Genomic DNA, 25,591 nt, shown 5'->3' with positions numbered 1-25,591 from the left:
GAAGTGATTACAGATGAAATCTCACCCTCAGAGATGTTCCAGTAAGCTTCTTTTACAGACTAGCCTCTTTCTAGCCTGGGTCCACTCACACCCCTGTGGTTACTGTCCTTTGTTCCAGTTTCTTTCAGGTATCCTTTGGGGGTGGTGAGGCTATCTCTTGAGCCAGATGAAGACCAAATGGAGGGGTCTCCAGAACTCTATATAGTTCACCTCTTGTGAGCGAACACCCCTCCCTCCCCCTGTGTAGAAAGCCAGCTACAAGATGGAGTTTTGGAGTTATATGGGCAAGTCAAATATCCATGCCTGACTCAGAACTTTACAAGTGGCAGACATTATTCACATGCTACCTTGAACATCCCCAGGTAGGCTTCTTATGTGGATTGGAGTCTTCCAAGGTCCATTGTCCATTAAGTGTTTCTTGATTCAGCACTTAACTTGCAAATTCCTTTCTTAAGAAGCTGACCAAATGCCTTACTAAGGCTACTTAAAATCAAACAAGTTCACAGCCAATATTCATAACTTCGAACACAAAAATGATACATGCATACAAATAGGATGAATATATTCAGTAGATCATAACCTTTGCGAAGATATGTTACATGGCATACGTAACATAAAACATAATCCAGTTATGTTATATATACATTTATAAGCATATTTCCATAAAGCATTATGGGGTGCAACATCACAAGGAGACTAATGGATTGATTTGTGATGAAAGAGGAGATAAGATATCCTACAAATATCTGAACATTTAAAATCCAGATGGAAGAGGAATTATTTAGAGCATGGGTTCACAATCGATAGTGTCCCGAACAAGGGTAAAGGGATCATAACTAATCTGCCCTTCCTATATTGGTGAATATGAGGTAGGGCTTCAGCTACAGCTCACCTCAATGGGAAAAGGGTCCTTGGTGGTCCTTGCATAGAAAAGAGGGTTGTTGTATGGAAAAATTTGAGAACCATTGATTACAGGAGAAATTAAAAAAGAAAATGTAGGCTGCATAACTGGAAAATTTATCAGTAAAATTTATTAAATGTCATCACTCAATCCTCCATCCGTGAAAGCAACGGCAGACAATAATTTCGCACCCTTTTCCCTGGATTGCCCGGGCAGACGCCATAGCATGGTAACCATGGAGCCCGTTCAGCCTTTTTTCACTGTCACCGTATGTCTACTGGATGCTGCTGACAGATGCAGTACTGCAGCGCTCCACAGCAGCATCCCCTTGCCTTTTGCAAGTTAGCAAAGACGGTTACCAGCCCTACTGTACCATCTGCTGCTTTGCAAGTTGGTAATGACAGTTACCAGTCATACTGCACCATGTGCTGCTATCCTGGGTGCTCCTGGTCGGTCTCGGTGAGGTCGGTCAGAGGTGCCTGGACAAAAATGTGAATGACTCCCCAGGTCATTCTCTTCTTTAAGTTTTGTCTAATGGAGAGTCAGTCCTGTCTAGAATATCAGTCAAGCCTACTAAAGAACCAGAGAGGCAAACGGCTGCTCTGGGTCAGAACCCCAGACATCCCACAGAAATGATGAGCTGCATGCCATTCTAGGGGGTGCCCCTGCAACAACCCCATCCGTTGCTTCCCTCCTCCCCCACCCCTCCTGGGTTACCGTGGCAGTTATCCCCCCCATTTGTGTGATGAAGTAATAAAGAATGCATGAGTAAGAAACAACACTGACTTTTTTGCAAGCAGAGATCAAAGGGGGGAGGGGAGGGGAGGGCGGTTGGCTTACAGCAAAGTAGAGTGAACCACCATTCTGCATTTGCTCAGCCTAGAGCTGAAAATGGGAATCTGTGACAAGCACTACGATAGAAGCAGAGACAGGACTGAATCTCCATTTGTGTGTGGGCCTTTGATTGACACTGGTAAAATACAAAATGTCCCATGATATGTATGTTGGGGGACAGTTCTAAACGGCAGTTTAATTTTTTTATTTGCAGCAAAATGTAGAGGTCTAAGTATCTGATTGTGAGCCCTGGTAGCAAGGAGTAGGCTGGGGTAGGTGCGACTGTACAGTGCTGCTGACTGGGAGAGCAGCCTGAGGCAGAAGCCTCCAGCTGCCATGATATTCAAGGCAGGACTGAATCTTCATTAGACAAAACTTAAAGAAGAGAATGACCCGGAGTCATTCCCTTTTTTGCCCAGGTGCCCTCGGCCAACCTCTCCGAGGCCAGCCAGGAGCACCCACAGGATGACGATGATGGATATCAGTGTTACTGTACCATCTGCCGTCTGCAAGGCAAGGCAAGGCAAGGCAAGGGGATGCTGCTATGTAGCTGTCATAAACAGATGTTAAAGGTTAATGCCTCTTTTACCTGTAAAGGGTTAAGAAGTTCACCTAGCCTAGCTGACACCTGACCAGAGGAACCAATGGGGGAACAAGATGTTTCAAACGGAAGGAGGGAAGCTTTCCTTTGTTTAGAGTTTCAGTTTCAGCTGGAGTGAAAAAGATCAAGGAACCAGCCTCTTATCAAAGTAGTAAGTTTTAGAAAGGGATAAATAGGTTTATGTTTATTTTCTTTGTAACTTGTATTGGTATCATTAAGGGAATTATCAAATTTGGGTATTTTTGTGTGTATTAAAGTTTTTGCCCAGGGGAACATCCTCTGTGTTTTGAATCTGTTGTCTGTGAGAGTAGCTGGTATGCTAATCTCTCTCAGAGGGTTTTCTTTTACCTTTTCTTTTCTGTAATTAAAAGTCTTTTCTTAATACCTGATTGATTTTTTCCTTGTTTGTAGATCCAAGGGGGTTGGATCTGGATCCACCAGGAGTTGGTGGGAGAAAGGAGGGGGGATGGTTAATTTCTCATTGTTTTAAGATCTAAGGGGTTTGGATCTAGGTTCACCAGGAAATTGGAGAAGTTCTTCAGGACTACCCAGGGGAGAAAAGTAGTGCTTGGGGGTGGTGGCAGCGATACTAGATCTAAGCTGGTAATTAAGCTTAGAAGTGTCAATGCAGGTCCCCACATCTGTACCCTAAAGTTCAGAGTGAGGAAGGAACCTTGACAGTAGCGCTGCAGCACCGAATCTGCCAGCAGTATTCAGTAGACATATGGTGACATTGAAAAAAGGCGAGAAACAATTTTTTTCCCTTTGCTTTCACGGAGAGGGGGGCAACAACATATACCCGGAACCACCTGCGACAATATTTTTGACCTTTCAGGCTTTGGGAACTCAGCCCAGAATTCAAATGGTTTTCGGAGAGTATGGGAACTGTGGGATAGCTACAGTTGTCAGTCGCCCCTCCCTCCGTGAGCGTCCATTTGATTCTTTGGCTTTCTGTTACGCTTATCTCAGCTCCTTAAGTTTCACACAGCACTGTGTTGAGCCCCTGTTGTGGCTTCTGCTCATCATGGCCTTGGAGATTTTTTCAAATGTTTTGGCATTTCGTCTTTTGGAACGGAGTTCTGATAGAACAAATTCACCTCCCCATACAGAGATCAGATTCAGTATCTCCTGTACGGTCCATGCTGGAGCCTTTTTTTTTTGATTCTGGGACTGCATGGTCACCTGTGCTGATCAGCACTCCACTCTGGGCAAACAGGAAATGAAATTCAAAAGTTCGTGGGGCTTTTCCTGTCTATCTGACCAGTGCATCCGAGTTCAGATTGCTGTCCAGAGCGGTCACAATGGTGCACTGTGAGATAGTTCCTGGAGGCCAATACTGTCGAATTGCGGCCACACTAACCCTAATTCGAAATGGCAATACTGATTTCAGCGCTACTCCCCTCATCGGGGAGGAGTACAGATATCGATATTAAGAGCCCTTTATATCGAAGTAAAGGGCTTCATTATGTGGATGTAGGGATATTAAAGAAGGTACTAACAGTGATTCCCCCAAGTGACAGTGATTCCCCAGTTTCACCAAGTACAAAAATCTTTTAATTCTTCTGTTAAAACTTGTAAGCTCCTGTCTGTAGAAACCATTGATCGTATCTGTCCTGTGAAAGATACTCAATTACTATGTAAAACTTACAAACAAGTTAATTGACTTCGTTCTTGAAGTGAATGCTGTGAGCCTTAAGCTGTAATTAATACAATGTAAGCAAACGCTATAAGCCCTTAAGTGACTTTAACTTCATTGTAACAGCAACAGCTCCTAGAAACAGACCCCCACCCTCTGTGATTAAAGGACCTGGAGTCTCAAATGAATTAGCACACACTCTGAAAGTGGTGGAGACAGTAAATTAAAATATGGTTAAGATATGGAATGTATGCTGATGAATGCTTAATGTACATGAATGATTAGGGAGGTGCCAGCCTAGAAAGGGAGTATCCATTGGCCGAAGAATGTGTCAAGTGGACCACCAGACAACCCCCGGAGGGTAAACTCGAATCCACCCCAATACCTGGAAGGATGAGAAACACAAACTTTGGACAGTGTGGAGCCACCAGGAATGTGCCATCTGCTGACTGAGTCAGCAACAGCAAGATGAAATAGCTCCCATAGACTAACATAGGAATTAATTCCTATAAGAATGAACTCCAAAGACTGAGGACTTTGAGTCTCTGGTTCTGCTGCCAACCTCCAGGAGCATCAGGTGCATCTGACACAGATTCGGCTTCATCCTCATGACCAAGATACCAGCCTAGAAGTTGCTCGTGCCAAGTTACTGGCCAGGTAACTATAACACCTATATAGGACATGAATGAATGATTGTGTGAACGAATATTGTGTGTGTGTGTATATAAGGAATAAATAGTAATAGGAATAAGTAGTTAAACAACGTTGTTTACTTTTATCTTTTGCTTTATTATTGTATTTACAATAAATGTGGCATCTTTGCCTTATCCGTCTTCATAAGATCCTGCTGGTTTTTATTATATTGGTATAACATGGATGGGTGCAGGGTTAATTTGGTTTAACACTGTTAAATTCAAGATAAAATCGTAGTGTAGACCAGGCCTCAGTGTAGTTAATCCATCTTTCCAAGAGGTGGTAGTTGGTTGGCAACCACATGTACAACAGGGTCTAGGTTTACCTAACTACAGTGTCCATGGCGCAACACTTTTCACAGCCCTGAGTGACTTAGCTAGGTTGACCTAATTTTTAAGTGTCTAGCAGACCTCTGAGTTCCAGTGTAACCCTTTCCCAATATCCTTTTGCCTGCAGACCACACCTGTGTATGCTCCTGCTGCAGATACTACTAGCCTTGTGCCTACAACCATCTGACTTGACCCAAGGCTCAGGCTATCTGCTATCTAGTCTTCTCTCTTTGACCAGCTCTAAGGATGCTGTCTCCAGCCTTCTCCTGTTTACATGAAGCATTGTACTTTCACATGAGCCAGGTCACCACTTCTGACCTCAAGTAGCCCTTCTCTTTCCTGTACTCAGGAGGTTATGGAGTCCTGTGCTGGCTAGATATTGAACTGGGGATAATACAGTCCCCCATAACAATTTAATAGGTTAAATATGCTATCATAGTTAATTAAGCTGTACAAAACTACAACTTTTTCAGGCCCCATATCAACATAGACTACCACAGGGGTAACATTTTAGAACAGGGGTGGGCAAACTTTTTGGCCCAAGGGCCACATCGGGGTTGTGCAACTGTATGGATGGCCAGGTAGGGAAGGCTGTGCCTTCCCAAACAGCCTGGCCCCTGCCCCCTCCCGCTTCCCACCCCCTGACTACCCCCCTCAGAACCCCCAACCCATCCAACCCCCCTGCTCCTTGTCCCCTGACTGCACCCTATCCAACCCCCCTGCTCCCTCTCCTCTGACTGCCCCAACCCCTATCCATACCCCCGCCACCTGACATCCCCCCCAGGACTCCCACCCCCTATCCAACCACCCTCTGCTCCTCGTCCCCTGACCACCCCTCCCAGGACCCCCTGCCCCTAACTGCCCCCCCTGCTCATTGTCCTGACTGCCCTCTCGACCCCTATCCACATCCTCACCACCTGACAGGCCCCCGGGACTCCCACTCCCAACCCTCCCTGTTCCACATCCCCTGACCACCACCCGAGAACCTCCACCCCCTCCAATTTCCCCCTCCTCCCTGACTGCCCCACAGAACCCCCCCCCACTCCCTTACCCAACCCCCCTGCTCCCTGTCCCCTTACCAGCAGCAGGAGCTCACAGCCTTTACACCCAGCCAGAGCCAGCTGAGCTCCCCATGCTGCCCAGCTGGAGCAGCAGGCCAGAGCACAGCCCACATGGGAGTGTAACTGCAGAGGAGGGGGACAGCAGCGGGGAGGGACCAGGGACTAGGCTCCCCAGCCTGGAGCTCAGGGGCTGGGCAGGATGGTCCTGCGGGCCATAGTTTGTCCACATCTCCTTTAGAACCATTCAGCTCAGAGAAGTTGAATGTCCCATAAGGACTGCCCCTTTAAGAGGGAGCAGGGTCCCCCTGGACAGATTACCTGCTACCCAATTGGGCTTAAGGAAAGGCATCTGGGCCTTTTAAAGAAGGAATTAGCTATATGTAGGTATCAATGTATGCATGCAGGGAAATGAGAAAGCACCTCTGAGTCAGCAGGGGAAAAACACCACTGGGGGAAAGGCCTGTGGAGAAGACCAAATATTCTCTTCCCTCCCTGTATCTTTCCTTACTAACTCAGGCCCCTGCAGGGGCATTCTTAGTCCCTAAACGCAACTGTCAATGCTCACCTATAGCTGTCTTATAAGGTCCCTTCCCCTAAGTTAGGCAGCAGGTGATCAGTCTAGGTGCATGGGACTTTTCTCTCTCTCTCTCAGAGGTCAGTCATGCTTGATACTGACCAAAAAAATTGTACTGATAGTAGGTTTTTTTTTTTTTAATAACTAAGGAATAATATTAGCTTCTTTGAAAGCATTTTTTATTTTTATTTAAATGTTCAGTTGCAGAAAATTGTAGGTTTTTGTTTAGATTTATATCAATTTAAATTGTCATAGTTATGGGAAATTAATAATAGGTGGATCATATAATTATTTAATGACAGTTGACAATGAGGTTACAGCTTTATAACCATTGAAAAGGCAAATTGTCAACATTGCATGTCAAAATATACAAAGTAATTATCCTGAAGTGAAACTCTAAGTTCTCAAGCAACATTTTCTTACTTTACCTATCTGTAAATTCTGAATGTTTACGGACAGAAATATTTGTCAGTGTGTGTGAAAATGCTATTTACTAATTGAAGAATGTAATTCTGCCATATTGAATTATTAGCACCTGCTGAACTGTGTCCATCTGTTGTCTCTTGTCTTATACTGAAATTGTAAGCTGTTTGGGGCAAAGAGTGGCTTTTTGTTCTGTTTATAGAGTGCCTAGCACAATATGATGAGTGGTATGATATAAATAATAATGTAGTTCTGAAGCATCTATGTAACAAAGCAATTTGTAGACAAGGAGGGAGAAAGATGTGTTTTAAACCCACTTTTAAAATACAGCGTGACTGAACTAGCTTTCTGAAAGGGTAGAGTGAAATTAAACAGTATAAGGTCCTGATCCTGAAAATGAGTCTGAAGACCCTGTTGAAGTCAATGGAACTCCATGTGGGCACTAGGGTCTGATCATACAGAGCCAGTCGCAGAACTTAACTCCAGATTTGTTTAGTATTTATAACACATGACTGGGCAGTAAGGACTGTTGGTTTCTCTTGCCAGTATGTCCTTGAACAAGTCACAACCTATATGTCTCAGTTTATGCATCTGTAAAACAGGTGTGGTTAACAATAATATTTAGCTCTCACAAAGCAGTTTAAATCTTCTAAACTTTGGACATTTGTTAACTAATTAATGCAGTGAGGCTTCATTAATGCTTGGAAAGTACTTTAAAATCCCCAAATAAACAGGTTTGCAGTGCCAGGTATTATGTGACAAATGAATTCTTTAGGGGGACCCTGAAATATCTTACCTTTATTCTAAATTATTTTAACAGCTGTATAAAAAGGTGTCACAGCATTGCCCTTCTACTAAGGGAACCAAGGACTCACCTCTCCCAAGCTGGGACACTTGGCATGCATAGGCTTAACAACATTAACCGCTGAAGCCACCACTTATGGAAGGTTCCCTTCGAGTATAAGGAGTGGGGAGCCATTAATCTGTCTCCATCCCCTGCCCAGAAGCGTGGGGGACGTTCGGGAGAGGAGGGAGAAAGAAAGCGTTAAGGGAAGGGCACCTATTAACCTCCCTCCCCCTTCGAAATACGTATGTGGGGGTGTTGTTGCTAGAGAAGGAGGCGGAGTAGCCTGGCGGTTTCACCTGCGTGTCTGCTTCCCAGAAAGGGCTAGGGCCTGGTTGCCGTTGGGGGAACAGGCAGGGGGTGTGTGAAAGGCTAGAGCCAAGCTTGCTCCAGAAGGGGCGGCAGAGTGAGGGGGAAGCCACGCAGCCGGGGTGAGGGTGGTTAGCAAAAACAGTCCCTAGCCAGGTAGCAGTGCAGCCCCCGCCGGGGATCTGCCTTTCTCCTCCCGCGGCAGGAAGGGGAGGCGGAAGAAAGAGGAAGAAGCTCCAGGCAGGCTGGGGGAGGGAGGAGCAGTCTCGAAGGGAGGCGGCAGACGCACAAGATGGCCCCTGCTGCAAAGGCAGCAGTAGCAGCTGGTCGTGGGGCGGCGGCGGCCAGGCGGCCTCTGCTGCCGGTGCTGGAGGCAGTGGGTGCTGCGGCCAGCCCCGTGTCCCAGAGCTGAGAAAAGCTGCGCTGGGAGCCCAGCCGTGCGGTGAGTGCGGGTGCTGGGCTTTGGTGCGGGGAACAATGGGGTGGAGGTGGTGTCTCTCCGGCCTGGCCCAGTGGGGGTCGGGCCCTGCCTTACTCAGGGCTTTCAGGTGGCAGGGGGTCATTGCAGCGGGCTCTAGCCTGTGTCCCTGCCTCCATCTCTAGGCCTCAGGCTTCGGCCGGTCTCCATTTCCGAGTTGTTCTGTCTGGGAGACCAAGGAGGTTGGTTCTATAAAGCTGGGGGCCTGGAGAAAGAGAGAATTTCCTTTGCCCTTGGAGGAGGAATGGGGGTGGTAGTTCCAGGGGCTCTTGGTTTAGGGGAGGTGGGGCTGGCCTCATGTCATTCCGAGGTGGGGACAGAAGACACTATTTGGGTTGCTGGGAGAGTCTGAAGTATGAAAGAGAATATAGTCCCCAGCCCCAGTTATAAAGGCCTTTTACAGCACAGATGGGAAGTCGGTTCCTGCCCTCAAAGGGATTCAGCCTCCACTGTGGATTTATAGAACTGATTTGACACACATTGAATGCTTTGTTTAAAATATATCTACAAATGTCTGTGTCATGTGTCCCCTGTTCCCCCTGTCAGCCTGCTGCTGTTTTGGGTGCCTATCAGAGTTGTAGGGAACATTCAGGGTAAGTTGGCTAGTGATTTCTCTGTGTGTCTGGAAACTGAGAGCCTGGCATTTGGGAAATGTAAATCTAAAAAGATCCAACAACTTGACATTGTTTTGGTCTTTGGTATTACTTTAGACACAGAGTTAAAAGATGGGGCAAGGATTTCCTGCCAGGAAACAGAGCACTGAGTAGCTACCCTTATGTGTTTGGGGGGAGGGAGAAAAGAAGAATAACCAGAAATGATGTATTGTCTTCAGAGGCCATATTGAGTGAGATCTGTGCCATTTTAAGAGCCCACAAATAGGAAAACTGACATTTCTTTTATAAACTGGTACTTCATTAAATTCTTTCCACATACACGTCTTTCTTCTGAACAGTTGTTTTAAAACTTGTTTTGTTTCAGTCACTTGGCGGGGGGGGGGAAGTATTGGTGACTTTTTATCAATTGGTAAGGAGCTTCCATTATTTTAATGTAATTCTGATAAATTTAAAATGGCCAAACTATTAAATTGCAAAAATGAGTTCATCTTAAAACAGCTAGTTCACCCCATCAGTAGCAATGATACTTTTTCACCATTAACTCTTTTAGTGACATGTTACCCTTTGATCGCTCTGTAAGATGACAATTGGACTATTTTTACTTTTATACTATAGTGATGCCTAGTATCTGTGACACATGGAAGTGTGCTACCTTTTCCACTAAACTATTTTTTCCCATTCTTCAGGGATATATAAATCTTGTTTTTAACCTTCCTGCCAATTCCTGAGCATATGGGCAACTAATTGTGTATGGTCTCATTGACTTCATTGAGATTATTAACACATGAATAAAGTTATGCACATGCTTGAGTGTTGTCAGGACTGGGGTCCACATCTTTATCAGTCAGTGAAATGATCATAGAAATTATCAATCCAGAAATGCAGTGTTTAATTTCTCCTATTGATGTGAATATATAGTTTCCTTTGAAGTTAATAAGAACTGGGTGCCACAAAGGGGGATGATCTCTTTCCCCCCCCCCCCCCCTCCCGGCCCGCTTCTGAAATGGTTTCAGCCTATTATTCCTGCCATAGAAAAGGCTCCTCCAGAGCAGATGCATTATTTTGAGGGACCTTTGCACTGATGCTACATGTATTCTGTTTGTTTGATGGACTCTGATTTCAGTTGCTGTCAGTAAACACCTTTGATCAGCAATAAAATTCATGGAGATGAAGAGGAAATTGCTTGTACTTTGTACCAAAACCAACTTAATTTAAAACAAAATGTACTAGATTGTTGGTTTGAAGTTGGTCTGGGCTGGTAGTGATTGCAAGGTCTGATCTAATGTCTGAGTTGCATGAAACTAAGGGTAGATCTACACGTAAAATGTTGCGTTGGTGCAGCTGTGCTGGTGTAGTGTAAATCCACCTCCCAGAGAGATGGTAGTTATGTCAATGAGAGACGCTCTCATTGACATAGCACTGTCTATAGAGGGGGCTAGGTCTGTATAACTTTGTTGAATTTTTCATGCTCCTGAGCGATGTAGTTATAGGTCTGTAGTGTAGACTGGGCCTTAATGATGGCTTAGGCTTTGGGAAGTGGGCTGAAGTGTCTGCATGACACAGACCAGTACCAGTTTTGCTAACTGAGAGGTTTAACAGAGTTAAGTGCTGAAGACCTAAATTATATAAAGATGGTCCTCCAAACCAGGTTTGAACTAACATTGATGTGACAGTTTGTAGGGACTTGAACTCCTGTTACCTATGACCTACCAGCTATCTGGATTGAGACCTTCTATCCCAAATGCTGTCAATCTGGCATTCTTCAGTAGTGGTGAATTAAGAGGATGTATACATCTAAGATTTTGAACTAATTGCTTTATTTTCATATGTCTGAATATTTGGAAAGAATCTGAAAATGGTGGCAAGGATTGAAAATTTCACTGATCTGGGACTTGCTATATACATAGGCTTGGCAGAAGTTGATTTTTTTTTTTTTAAATTTGAATGTTTAATATTTATTTTTAAGTATTTTCTATTTTTAATCATTTTAATCTTCACAGTTGCAGGGCATTAAGGGGGGTTAGTGTTAGGGTAGTGCTGGCAGTGGGGCTTCAGGGGGCTCCCCCAATGGGCCTGACACGTGGCCACAATGTTCAGGGGAGGCTGTGGTCCAGACTCCATGAGGAGGAGGGTGAGCTCCCAGCCCTATGTGAGGCCGCCCTACTGATGAATGACTTCTGCCTGGGGATGGCCCCTGTACACCTGGCTGTGAATGAGCAAGCAGGGAGGTGACAGTGGGGCTGTAGAGTGCTCCCTGCATGGCTACCAGGCTGGTGACACCAGGTCCCTTAGGTGTTAGCTGTGGGAGAAGCTGCACTTGCCGACTGTTAAACATTTTTTGTTGATTTTTTTATGTCAGGTGAAATTCATCTTTAATGATGACTAATGATTTAAATCAAATCCTGCCAATCAGACGTATATGATGCTGGACAAGTGCCCAAGAGCACTACTAGATTAACAAACTGATAGTGTTAAGGTTCATTATCTCATGACTCATCAGTGCAAAAAAAGGTTTGCTCTATGCCATTAGAAAACAGGAATTAGTTTTTTGTTTGTTAGCTATGCATGTTGTGATTACCATATTTTTTCCATGTGAATTCCAACATGATTTTACTGTCTAATATCTAGAAAACAAACGACTGCAAAATAATGCTTTAAATGCCTTAAGTGTAAAATAGGGATAATGATACTTGCTACTTTTGTAAAGCTGTTTATAGCACTTTCCGTCAGTAGTTAGCATAAGAACTAGATATTTATTTATTTACATTCTCAGAAAAGCTTGCAAATCCCAGCTTTCAAATGATATGAAGAATAAGATTGAAATTTAAAAAAATGAGTGCCTAAAGTTAGGCTTCCAGATATGTGGCCTGACTTTCCAAAAGTGATAAGCACCCAGAAGCTCCCATACGTGGTTTAACCAAACTTTATTTCAAATCTTGACCTTTCTCTCTCACCGTCACTGAAATCAGTTGCAATGTGATTTTAAGTAGCTGTAAAGTAGAAGAGGGACAAATAAAAACATAATCAGTGTGGGTTTTTTTCCCCTAGCCCCACAAGGCCTGGTATACTGCAGCCTGCTTGTGTTTGATGGACTAGTATTTAGAACCAGAAAATTTCTCCCTCGTATTGCCATTGGACCACTGATCACACAAACATGTACGCATCTCCACTCCAGACTTGAACAGCTGGAAAAAAAAATAATTTTTTCATTTTTACAAAAAAATGTATTGTAACAGTTTGGGTAGTTATTTTAAACATACCTTATACCGAAACAGCAAGTGAACCAACCTCAATGAACAATAACCCTTCTATAAAAATTATTTTGGTCTTCCACCCTTCCAAACCACTTTCAAGAAAAGCCTGAGAAAATAGATAGGCCTTGCAACCTTACCCTCTCAATGGAGACAGATGAGGAAGGAAGCAAATTCCGTTTGTGGATGAACTCCACAGAAAATTGTCTCTATATGTACAAAGCAAGTGGTTGTTGGTCTTTTAACAGCTGAGATCAACTGGGATACTCGAGCCATCTCTTTTTATGCTTTAACTTAAGATACACAGGATCCGAACCATAAAGAAACTTGTATATCAAAGCCAGTACTTTGCAGTGCACCTGACAATGAACTGGAAACTAGTATAGTCAAGGGAGCATAAACATGTGCTTCATGTGTGAAATGGCAGTCAGTAAGCAAGTGCGTTCTGCACAGTTTGAAGTTTCAGTGTGACCTTTAAGGTTAGCTATATGGAGGGCACATTGTCTGGAGATTCTTGGGTAACTGTTGTGACATCCATAAATAGCGACTGATCATGCATAATTTTTGTACAGTAAAAAAATTTAACACTTATTGAGTTATAAGATCTGTTCTCCTTTTGAGTTGATCCAGGTGTAGCTTCTGTTAGGGTACGTCTACACTACGGGATTATTCCGATTTCACATAAACCGGTTTTATAAAACAGATTGTATAAAGTCGAGTGCACGCGGCCACACTAAGCACATTAATTCTGCGGTGTGCGTCCATGGTCCGAGGCTAGCGTCGATTTCCGGAGCGTTGCACTGTGGGTAGCTATTCCATAGCTATCCCATAGTTCCCGCAGTCTCCCCCGCCCCTTAGAATTCTGGGTGGAGAGCCCAGTGGCTGATGGGGCAAAAATCATTGTCGTGGGTGGTTCTGGGTAAATGTCATCACTCATTCCTTCCTCCGGCAGACAATCATTTCGCGCCCTTTTTCCCTGGATTGCCCTGGCAGACGCCATAGCACGGCAACCATGGAGCCCGTTCAGCTTTTTTTTTTTTATAGTCACTGTATGTGTACTGGATGCCGCGGACAGAGGCGATACTCCAGCGCTACACAGCAGTATTCATTGTTTTTGCATGATAGCAGAGACAGTTACCAGTCATTCTGTACCGTCTGCTGCCAGTGTAATTTGGCAATGAGATGACGGTTATCTGTCCTTCTGTGCTGTCTGCTGCTATCATGGGTGCCCCTGGCTGAGATCAGCCGGGGGCACAAAAGCAAAACTGGAATGACTCCCCGAGTCAATCTCTCCTTTATGGTTTCTAAAAATAGTCAGTCCTGCCTAGAGTATGGGGCAAATGTACTAAAGAAGCAGTGTATCAGAGAGTACAGCTGCTCCGTGTCAGATCCCGCAGAAATGATGAGCTACATGCCATTCACGGGGGTGCCCCTTCAATAACCCCACCCGTTGCTTCCCTTCTCCCCCAACCTTCCTGGGCTACCGTGGCAGTGTCCCCCCCCATTTGCGTCATGAAGTAATAAAGAATGCAGGAATAAGAAACACTGAGTTTTTAGTGAGATAAAATGAGGGGGAGGCAGCCTCCTGGTGCTATGATAGTCCAGGCAGGACATTAAGCAGTGTGGGGGAGAGGAGCCCAGCATCCCACTGCTATGATAGTCCAGGCAGTACAGAATCTTTTCTTTTCACATGAAAGGGAGGGGGCTGATTGAAGCTCAGCCCCCAGTTGCTATGATGAAGACAGTTATCAGCCGTTCTGTACTATCTACTGGGAATGACCGGGAGTCATTCCTATTTTCACCCAGGCGCCCCCGGCCAGTGTCACCTGAAGCCAGCCAGGAGCACTCACGGGTTGATAAGAGGGACGGTTACCAGTCCTACAGCACCGTCTGCCACCAGGGAGGGGAGAGGAGCGGATACTTCTCTTCACTGCTGCAGCATCGCGTCTACCAGCAGCATTCAGTAGACATAGGGTGACATTGAAAGAAGTCAAGAAATGATTTCTTTCCCTTTTCTTTCACGTGGTGGGGGGGAGTAAATTGACGAGCTATTCCCTGAACCACGCCAGACGATGTGTCTGAACCTACAGGCACTGGGAGCTCAGCCAAGAATGCAAATACTTTTTGGAGACTGCTGTGGACTGTGGGATAGCTGGAGTCCTCAGTGCCCCCTCCCTCCCTCCATGAGCGTCCATTTGAGTCTCTGGCTTCCCGTTACGCTTGTCACGCAGCACTGTGTAGCCTGTAGATTTTTTTTTTCAAACGCTTTGGCATTTCGTCTTCTGTAACGGAGCTTCGATAGAACAGATTTGTCTCCTCATATAGCAATCAGATTCAGTATCTCCCGTATGATCCATGCTGGAGCTCTTTTTGGATTTGGGACTGCATTGCCACCCGTGCTGATCAGAGCTCCACGCTGGGGAAACAGGAAATGAAAATCGTAATTTCGTGGGGCTTTTCCTGTTTACCTGGCCACTGCATCCGAGCTGAGATTGCTGTCCAGAGCGGTCACAGTGGTGCACTGTGGGATACCGCCCGGAGGCCAATAACGTCGATTTGAGGCCACACTAACCCTAATCCGATATGGTAATACCGATTTTAGCGCTACTCCTCTCGTTGGGGAGGAGTACAGAAACCGATTTAAAGAGCCCTTTATATCGATATAAAGGGCTTCGTAGTGTGGACGGGTACAGCATTAAATTGATTTAAACGCGTAGTGTAGACCAGGCCTTAGTGTCAATGTGGTCATGAGTATGTCTTGAGAACTACGGTAGGGCAAACTATCTTTTGCACACACTCCCATTGTTTTGATTGGTGGCCTGTGTAGTAAAACTTAAGTGACCTCATACTACTGTAGTTTCAAAGGAATTAATGACTTATGTCTCCTGTACTTGTGGAATGACATAACTGAGGAGAAGTCTTAATGTCTGTAAAACTGTATAGGCACTAACCTGTTTCAGTGTGGTATTACAAAAGCATAAGTGTTTTGTCACCCCCCTCCTCTTGTATTTGGAAATCAGTTGCAGTGGTTCAGGAAATAATGTCCCTGTTACTCATATATCAGCTGTGAGAGGAACTTGTTTTGATGTTTAAATGAAGATTCTGGATGATCATTTGTTCATTGCAGTTTCATTCTGTTATTAGAGTGGCACTGCTTGTGTCCTCCTATAGTTGAAGTTACAGAACAGCATCCATAAACTCTTCTGCTTGGTAGGTTTATCCTTCAAGCTGAAATATTTCTTGCTTCATATTTGACCAAAAATTTATTTTTTAAATGTTCAGCTCTTTTTGAGTGAGAGAAAATGAAGTAGATGGAAAATATAAAAAAAAATTATCTTCTCTAATAATTGGTAAGTTTTGTCGCCCTCTGCTACGTTGAAATGGAAAGCAATGCGCTGGAAAGAGAACATTGCTCTCTTCTAGCTTTACTTCCTTCGAAAGAGCATATGGTAGGTGTGTGTGGGAATGAGTGTTGGGGAGGTGGGTGTGTTTCATATAACTTATTGAGAGAGAGCTTTTTTTATTATAATTTTTTTTAATTTTTTTTTAGAGATGGGTATTAATACTACTTTCAGCCTTCAGTCTCAGGGTTGCTTATTGATTGAAACATGTTTGAAATGCTTATTGTCCTGGAGCAGGGGTGGGCAAACTTTTTGGCCTGAGAGGCACATCTGGCTGGGGAAATAGCATGCAGGGCCATGAATGTAGGGCTGGGGCAGGGAGTTGGGGTGTGTGGGAGGGGGCTCAGGGCAGGGGGTTGGGGTGCAGGGAGGGGAGTGCAGTGTGGAAAGGGGCTCAGGGCAAGGGGTTGGGGTGGAGGGTGGGGGCCCAGGGCAGGGGGTTGAGGTGTAGGAGAGGGTGCAGGAGGGAGCTCAGGGCAGGGGGTTGGGGTGCAGGAAGGGATGCAGCGTACAGGAGAGGGCTCGGGGCAGGGGATAGTGGTGTAGGAAGGGTTTAGGGTGTGGGGTTTGGCCTGGCGCTGTTTACCTTGAGTGGCTCCGAGGTGGCAGTGGCACATAGCAGGGCTAAGACAGGCCCCCTGGCGCCACGCCGCTCCCGGAAGCAGCTGGCACCATATCCATGGGGAAGTGGGGAGGCAGAGGGCTCCGTGCACTGCCCTCACCTGCGGGTACCGTCCCCAAAGCTGTTGACTGAGGTTGCCTGTTCCTGGCCAATGGGAGCTGTGGGGGGGGAGGTACCCACAGGCAAGGGCAGGGCACGGAGCCCTCTGCCTCACCCTACCCCCAGGGGCAGCAGGGATGTGGCGCTGGCCACTTCCGGGAACGGCGCGGGGCCCACGGCGCCACAGGGGTGGCAATCTTGCGGGCTGGATCCGGCCCACAAGCTGTAGTTTGTCCACCCCTGTCCTGGAGCCATCCATTCAAATTTAGGCAACATTGACTTCCCTGCTACTTACTGTTTGGGATTTTCAGAACCAGTGCAGTTTCGTAGCGGAGACGAGGTGTATTGTGGTTGGATGTTTTCTTTTAAAGTGATCATCAGTGAAATAGTTTAATGTGACTTATAATAGTTTGAAGTCAAATAACATTGTGGTGGAGTTGAACCAGTGTTATCAGCATTGAAGCTTATTCTGGTGTAGACAAGGCCTGAGAACCCTAGAGCTGCTTCTGGACTTGCAGATCCCATGTTAGAATTCAAAAGTACTGCCAGCCTACCATGATGGCTAGTATCTCATCTTTAATTTATCTTATTTGAACTTTGCTGTATATAAAGCGGGATCAGGATTCCAATCTAGATCCTGCCTTAAATGAACTTAAAACCCCCCTGACCATCTTAATAAGTGTACTTTCAGACAAAGTGACAATAAGGTGCTATCTGAGATTGAAGGGTTAGAAGAGGTTCAGCAAGGTCCAGATGGTGCATATCTATGACTTCCTAAGTATGAAGTGGCTGAACTTCTAGCAAAAACATGCAATCTCATTTAAAAACAGCTACTATATAGGTGCCTTGGAAGGTAACAGATCTTGTACCCAGGAGTGATCCAGGGAATTAAAAATGGTAAAACTTCTTCTGAACCTGGTAAATTGGTTGAAATGATCATTAAAACCTCCTGAAAGATCATCATATGATATACTATCTAACCTGCATGGTTTCTGCAATGCAAAGTTGTCTCGCTAAACTCTTAAAAAGCTTTGAAAGTGTCATCAAAGTAGTGGATACAGCAAAACTGGTTGTCATAGTTTATTTAGATTTTCAAAAGCGCTTTTGGGGGGTTGTGGAAGCTAAGAGTTTAGTTAGCATTCAGAGGGAGATTAGATGCTTATATAGACAAGAATATTCCCACTCATGCATTCAGAATTTTGGAAGGGATAAAAAAACCCTTATGCTTCTAGTTTTTAAACTAGTGTTTAACTATTAGGGATTAGGATGAGAGCTTCATTTGGATAAATTATATCGCATCTGCCTACTGTGATTTTTGCACCTTCCTGTTAAGTACCTGCCACTGCCACTGTCAGACAGGAAACAGGATTAGGTGGACTACAGTGTCTGGTGCGGTATGACAATTCATATTTTCTATATAGAATGCAAATTGTGATAGGATAAAATGAAAGCTAGAAAAGGAAAAGCACACTTCTCTTGTCCCAAAATATTCTGAATTTCTCCTCAGTAGTAATGAATTATGCAAACTTCGGAATAATATCAGAGGGGTAGTCATATTAGTCTGTATCCACAGAAACAATGAGGACTCCGGTGGCACTGTAAAGATTAACATATATTTGGTCATAAGCTTTCATGGGTAAAAAACCACTTCTTCAGATGCAACTGAATTGTGTTTTTGCCCACGAAAGCTTTTGCCCAAATAAATCTGTTAGTCTTAACTTTGGAATAGTTTCTTCGAAGAAAGTGGAGGGTGGAGGAAAAGAGGGAAGACAGAAATTCATTAAATGTTAATAGAAAAATATAATTGTCTGTTATGAATGCAACATTTGCGTGTGAATGTTTATTAGCTTTTGTACTCATCTTGTATTGTACCAGCTCTTAGGTGTTCACATAACGTTTATCTTTACGTTTAATAGCATGATGTGAGCAGACAACTTTTCCAACCCGTTTTAAAACACAGCCCACGTAATGTGCAATCAAAACTACCCTTTTCCTGGGGTTTGGTTTTGTCATCGTACTGTTAATGAAGGTCACCCCAGGCCTTCCCTCCATGTTTAGCTGCTCCTAGAAATGGTCACAGGACTGCTACACGTGTGCACTAAATCCTCTCTTCTGCAGATCCAACCTAGAGAGCCACTCCCATCTAACTTATCAGTGGTGGAATTTAATGAACTTCATTAATACTAGTGAATCTGCTGTAGTCTTAGGCCATGTCTACATCTAAAATTTTGCAGCGCTGGTTGTTACAGCTGTATTAGTACAGCTGTATAGGGCCAGCGCTGCAGAGTGGCCACACTTACAGCAACCAGCGCTGCAAGTGGTGTTAGATGTGGCCACACTGCAGCGCTGTTGGGCGGCTTCAAGGGGGGTTCCGGGACGAGAGAGCAAACCGGGAAAGGAAACCAGCTTCGCCGCGGTTTGCTCTCTCGGTCCCGGAGCCAGCCAGCAAACCGCAGGGAAGGAGACCTGCTTGCTCGGGGTTCCGGGACCGAGAGAGCAAACCGGGAACGCCGCGGTTTGCTCTCTCGGTCCCGGAGCCACCCAGCAAACCGCGGGGAAGGAGACCTGCTTGCTCGGGGTTCCGGGACCGAGAGAGCAAACCGGGAACGCCGCGGTTTGCTCTCTCGGTCCCGGAGCCACCCAGCAAACCGCGGGGAAGGAGACCTGCTTGCTCGGGGTTCCGGGACCGAGAGAGCAAACCGCGGCGAAGCTGGTTTCCTTTCCCGGTTTGCTCTCTCGGTCCCGGAACCCCGAGCAAGCAGGTCTCCTTCCCCGCGGTTTGCTGGGTGGCTCCGGGACCGAGAGAGCAAACCGCGGCGTTCCCGGTTTGCTCTCTCGGTCCCGGAACCCCGAGCAAGCAGGTCTCCTTCCCTGCGGTTTGCTGGGTGGCTCCGGGACCGAGAGAGCAAACCGGGAAAGGAAACCAGCTTGATTACCAGAGGCTTCCTCCTTCCACGGAGGTCAAGAAAAGCGCTGGTAACTGTCTACATTGGATTACCAGCGCTGGATCACCAGCGCTGGATCCTCTACACCCGAGACAAAACGGGAGTACGGCCAGCGCTGCAAACAGGGAGTTGCAGCGCTGGTGGTGCCCTGCAGATGTGTACACCTTCAAAGTTGCAGCGCTGTAACTCCCTCACCAGCGCTGCAACTTTCTGATGTAGACAAGCCCTTAGTCTCTTCCAGCAGAATCAACAATAACTACAAGTGAGGTGGGTTCACAAACTGTCAGATACAAAAAGATTTACAGTTACATGTTCCTATTGCATGAACAAGCTGTACTCCTTCAAGGGGTCCAGTAGGAATTTTAATCATCCCTGGCATATGCAACATTGCATAGTTGTTGGATGGTCTTGTACTTTCCACTCAACCATCAGTGACTAGCTACTGCCAGAATGTGATGGACTGCTGGTCTGATACAGTGTGGCAGATCCTGCAATATGTGCTTTTAAGATGTGTTGAACAGTAGTTTAGTTTGTGAAGTGGTTATCCTGCTGTGTAGAGATTCATTGTCAAGGCTACCATTTCCAAGAGTGTTGGGAGCATAATTTAGGATGCAGAAAGGATATTTGGAGCTTAGAAGCATCAACGGAGATAGTATATGTACTCACATGAGCTAGTTCTACAAGACCAGCCAATTCCTGCACAGCTGGAGACCACCTCTTTCTGGGATTTTGCATGCAGACTATATTGTCTGGAGAAATTCATTGCAATGTTTCAGAAATTGTGGATGACAATGAGTCATCTGAACCATTTCCAGTCATCGATGGGGTCAAGCAGGACTGTGTGTTGGCTCTAGCTGTCTTCAGTATGATGTTCTCTGCCATGCTTACAGACGTCTTATGTGATTGTCGCACCAAAATTTGTTGTCCAGATATTGTACTGATGGCAAGCTCCTCAATTTGAGGAGACTACAGGTGATGACAAAAGTACAGGAAGTGATTTTCATGATCTTTGGTTTGCTGATGACTGTTTCCCGAATGTCAAATCTCAGCCTGACATACTGCAGAATGAGCTGTTTTTCTTCAGCTTGTGACAACTTCGGTCTCTCAACGTCAAGAAGACAAACATGATGTACCAGTCTGCACCAGGAAAGTCTGACGTAGAACCTAGTATCCCAGTGAATGGCCAGATCCTTCTAGCAGGTTCACCTGCCTTGGAAATACACTGTCACATTCACATAGATGATGAAATCAACGCCAGAATTGTCAAAGTGAGTGTGACCTTTAGGCTCTCACACATTTGCACATAACCTGCCAGAGGCATTAGTCAACAAACAAAACTGAAGGACTACAAAGCCGTCATGTTGCCACCTTTGATGTATGCATGTGAAACCTGGATGGTGTACAGATGCCATACTATGAAACTGAATCACTTCCCCATGGGCTGTCTGAGGAAACTGATCAGGATAAGATGGCAAGACAAGTTTCCAGACACTTAAGTTCTCATACGACCAGGCATTTCAAGCTTCCATATTCTGATATCACATATGAGATGAGCAGGCCATGTCAACAGAATGTCAGAGGATCAACTTCCAAAGAAGATATTTTACAGTGATCTGAAGGAAAGCACTCTCAAAGAGGCAGAAAGAAATGTTTCAAGGACTCCCTCGAGTTATCCCTGGGGTGTTTCAACATTGACTCATACTGCTGGGAAGATCTCACACGTGATTGTTCTGCTTGGTGAATGCTTGTGTGTGCAGCTCTCTTGCTGACGTAGCTACTGCCACTTGTTTAGATGAGATTTTTCTTTATGTTGACGAGAGCTCTCTCCTGTCGGCATAGAGCGGCTACATGAGCGATCTTTGTTCGCTAGTGTAGACATGGCCTAAATCTCGCAACAGCAGCATGGTCACTGTTTAATCAAATAACACATAGTGGCATCTCTTGTTCAGTGTGCCACAGACTGTTCAAAGCTCCAGTTGGCCTGATCGGCCGCTCAAGTGTTCACAGAAGCTAAAGCAACCACTGATGTCATGGTGATCTTTGAACTTGAAGGACAAACAACACGTTGTATGAAAACTTCCACTGTCTTTTATGGTCACAAAAATCAATACAAGTTCTTTATTCAGGGAGCGGTAGTACTTGGGAGTGCAGCAGAGGAAGCATTGCTGTTCTTGAAGGTGAAACTTGCTTATAGAGGGCAGAGTCAAGGTTGCATGGGTGTTAACCTTAATACTGTATTTCTTGGTTTTCACAAGTTGGAGTTCTGCTGAAATCAGTGTTCTGGAAAGGCATGAGCTGGGCTACCTTAATTCTATGTATATCAATTAGAGGATGTATGGAGGGAGAAACAAAGTAGATGTGCAGCACTATAAATCAAGAATCGGTAAATTAAGGGGTGTCGGGGCAGCTTAAGCTTTCACTTGAGCCCAGTGTTTTCCAATACTTCAAAAATATAGAGAAGATGTTCCTTGCTCATTTTTAGATTCATTTTGCTTTTTCAGTGATATTGACTGAATAATTTGAACAAGGGTAGCATAATGCCCCCCTTCCCAACAATAACAAGTAATACAGGGTATATGTAAAGGAAGAAAAGAGTTCAAGAATTTTCTAACTTAGTAAAGGCTAAATTCTGGATACCCTTAAAACTTAAGTAGAAGTGCTTACTTAGGAGAAGATGTGAATGTTGAGGAATAATTGCATACTCTTTCTCAGGGGTGGCCAACATGAGCCTGAGAAGGAGCCAGGATTTGCCAATGTACATTGTCAAAGAGCCACAGTAATATATCAGCAGCCCCCCCATAAGCTCCTCCCTGGCTCCCAGTGCCTCCTGCCCACCAGCAGCCCTGCTGATCAGCGCTTCCCCGCACCTCGGCATCCGTTGTTTCTTGGCATGCAGGAGGCTCAAAGGGGGAGTGGGAGAAGCGAGGGCATGGCAGGCTCCGGAAAGGGTGTGGGAAGAGATGGCGTAGGCTCAAAGCCTTTGGCAGAGCCAGGGGTTGAGCAGTGAGCACCCCCTGGCACATTGTAGCTCCAGCCCTGGAGTTGATGCCTATACAAGGAGCCACATATTAACTTCTGAAGAACCGTATGTGGCTCCGGAACCACAGGTTGGCCACCCCTGCTTTTTCCATTGCCTTATCTGGGGTAAAGTGTAGAGTACTTGGGGAAGAGATGTGTTTAAAACTGGTTTATTTTGTTCTCTCATTTGCAGTGTCTTGCTTCTTGTTAAGGGATTGCATGTGATGTTGATTTTTAAGCAGCTGTTCTCTGTGCTGTTTATAGCAAGAAGGAATGTCTCCTTTCTAAAAACAAGGGATAGCTCCAGGACTCAACAAAATCATATAAGGCAAATACTGTTGCTTTGAGAAATCAATATTTAGGAAACCCTGAATTCTTGTTTTGTAAAGGGGGAAAGGATCAATATTTCCACACTCAGCCTGGAGAACAGCAGTTAGTCTGCTAGGCCTCTTAATGAGGGATTCAAAGTGATAAATTTTATGAGCTGAATGCATCACTGCAGAAATATTAACGGGCCCTCTACTTTGAATGGTCTCTTAAAATATGTGAAAACACCAAGGAGTCCTTGTGGCACCTTTAGACTAACCCATTTATGTGGGCATAAGCTTTCATGGGCTAAAACTCGCTTCATTAGATGCATGGAGTGGAAAACACAGAGATAGGTATAAACACACAGCACATGAAAAGATGGGGAGTTACCTTATCAAGTTGTGGAGTCAGTGCTAATGAGCCAGTTCAGTTAAGGTGGAAGTGGGCTATTCTGAACAGTTGACAACAAGGGGTGAATATCAAGAGAAGAAAAATCACTTTCGTAGTGCCAATGAGTTCAGTCTAATTAAGGTGGCTCATACCTTCTTTTCAACTGTTGGAAATGAGTATCAGGCCTGGTGGGGGGAATAGGCAGTTTCAGCTACGAGAATAGAATAGCTGAAGTCGACATAGCTTAGATGGACTTAGAACCACTTACTTCACGTCCTCACAGGGCGGGATCTACAGCCGCTGCTCCCCCGTCGACTTTGCTTCCACCTCTCGCCGAACTGGAGTTCAGCAGTCGACAGGAGAGAGATTGGGGATCGATTTATAAATTGATCCCTGATAGATTGATCGTTACCCACCAATCTGGTGGATAGTGTAGATGTACACTCCATAGGGGGAAATTTAGTTTTTGTAGTGACCCATCCACTCCTAGTCTTTATTCAGGCCTAATTCGATGTTGCAAATTAATTCCAGTTCTGCAGTTTCTTATTGGAGTCTGTTTTTGAAGTTTTTTTTAATTGAATTGCCACTTTTAAGTCTGTTGATTGTCCAGGGAGATTGAAGTGTTCTCCTACTGGGTTTTGAATGTTATAATTCTTGATGTCAGATTTGTATCCATTTATTCTTTTGCATAGAGGCTGTCTGGTTTGGCCAATGTAAATGGCAGAGGGACATTGCTGGCACATGATGGCATATATCACATTGGTAGATGTGCAGGTGAACGAGCCTCAGAGTTAGCAACAGGGTTTGTTGCAGGAATTGGTTCCTGCGTTAGTGTTTTTGTTGTGTGGTGTGTAATTGCTGGTGAGTATTTGCTTCAGCCTCGGGGGCTGTTTTAAGTGATTACTGGTCTGTCTCCCAAGGTCTGAGAATGTGAGAGATCATCCTTCAGTATAGGTTGTAGATCCTTGATGATGCACTGGAGAGGGGACTGTAGGTGACAGCTAGTGTTGTTCTGTTATTTTCCTTGTTAGGCCTGCCCTGTAGTAGGTAACTTCTGGGTATCCTTCTGGCTCTGTCAGTCTGTTTCTTCAATACCCACTGGATGAAGTGTAGTTTTAAGAATGCTTGATAGAGATCCTGTAGGTTTTTGCCTCTGTCTGAGGGTTTGGAGCAAATGCGGTTGTATCTTAGAGCTTGGTGTAGACAATGGATTGTGATGTGTCCTGGATGAAAGCTGGAGGCATGTAGCTAAGTATAGCGGTCAGTAGGTTTCCAGTACAGGGGGGTGGTTATGTCACCATTGCTTATTTGCACTGTAGTGTCTAGGAAGTAGATCACTGTGTCTCCTGCCTTTTTCCAATCCCTGAATTGACACTTCTGTAGATGGTGCTTTTTTGTTTGACAACAGGCGCTATTTCTAATGTGTTAACTCTTCTGACTCCATTGATCTCTACCTCTATTGCAGTAGGCGCAGACTAGGTAAGGGGGCGGCGCGATTGAAAAAGTTTTGGGACCACTACTCCATTGCTCTGTTCCTGCTCCTCTTTCTTATCTCTTCTTTCTCCTGCAGTTTGCCAGCCTACCTGATGCTCCTTCTGCTGTTTTCTGCTAGGTTTAGCCAGTAATAGATTCTAATATCTATTGCAGGCAACAGAGATGGCACGTTGCCTATTAATTGCATCACATTGCCAGTTTAAAATTTCTGTATATACTTGATTATAAACGAACCAGCTTATAAGCTGACCAGCACCCCCCACCCTTACAGATGGATAAGTAAAAATGGAAATTTTTTGACCTGTTCGTAAGCTGACCCCTGTAATTCAGGGGTCAGCAAACTTTGGCTCCCAGGCCATGAGTATAAACAGCTGGTGGGCGGAGATGGTTTGTTTACCTCAAGTGTCTGCAGGCACAGAGGTAAACCTAAGTAAACAAAGTGTCCCAGTGCACCAACTGCTTACCCTGACAGGCTGGGACAGCAACTAGTGGGGACATTTTTTGTGACAACCTCCCACATGACCCCACCCCTAGCCTGGAACCCCCACACTCTCCCCATCCCATCCCACCTTACCTGGAGAGGATGTCTCTGGCGGCGCAGCCACAGCCTGCTCCGGCAGGTTGGGCCGGGCTGGGCGGCGCGGCCGCAGCCTGCTCCCCCCTTCTCTGGTGCTTCCCTTTTTTTACTTTAAAAAAAAAAAAAAAAAAAGGCTTATGAACTAGTATATATGGTACTTCAGATAGCTCTATTGTTGGAAAACAGAA

General features: G+C 45.2%; 1 protein-coding gene across 3 annotated transcripts in view; it reads left to right on the top strand.

Annotated features, from left to right (window-relative positions):
- Positions 1-8,203: 8,203 nt before the first annotated feature.
- The window catches only part of RC3H1 (ring finger and CCCH-type domains 1), a 116,516-nt gene continuing 99,128 nt past the window's right edge, over positions 8,204-25,591 (top strand). Inside the window, exon 1 of one of the 3 annotated variants that reach the window (XM_030571786.1) lies at positions 8,204-8,647. The gene's annotated coding sequence lies outside the window, so the exon portion shown is untranslated. The remainder of the gene's footprint in view (positions 8,648-25,591) is intronic. The other 2 variants (XM_030571787.1, XM_030571788.1) reach the window with 2 other exon arrangements.

The sequence above is a fragment of the Gopherus evgoodei genome, chromosome 8 (assembly GCF_007399415.2).
Source record: "Gopherus evgoodei ecotype Sinaloan lineage chromosome 8, rGopEvg1_v1.p, whole genome shotgun sequence".
Classification (NCBI taxonomy): domain Eukaryota; kingdom Metazoa; phylum Chordata; order Testudines; family Testudinidae; genus Gopherus; species Gopherus evgoodei.
Note: the sequence above shows the minus strand (reverse complement) of the source record. Positions and strands in the feature narration are given on the sequence as shown.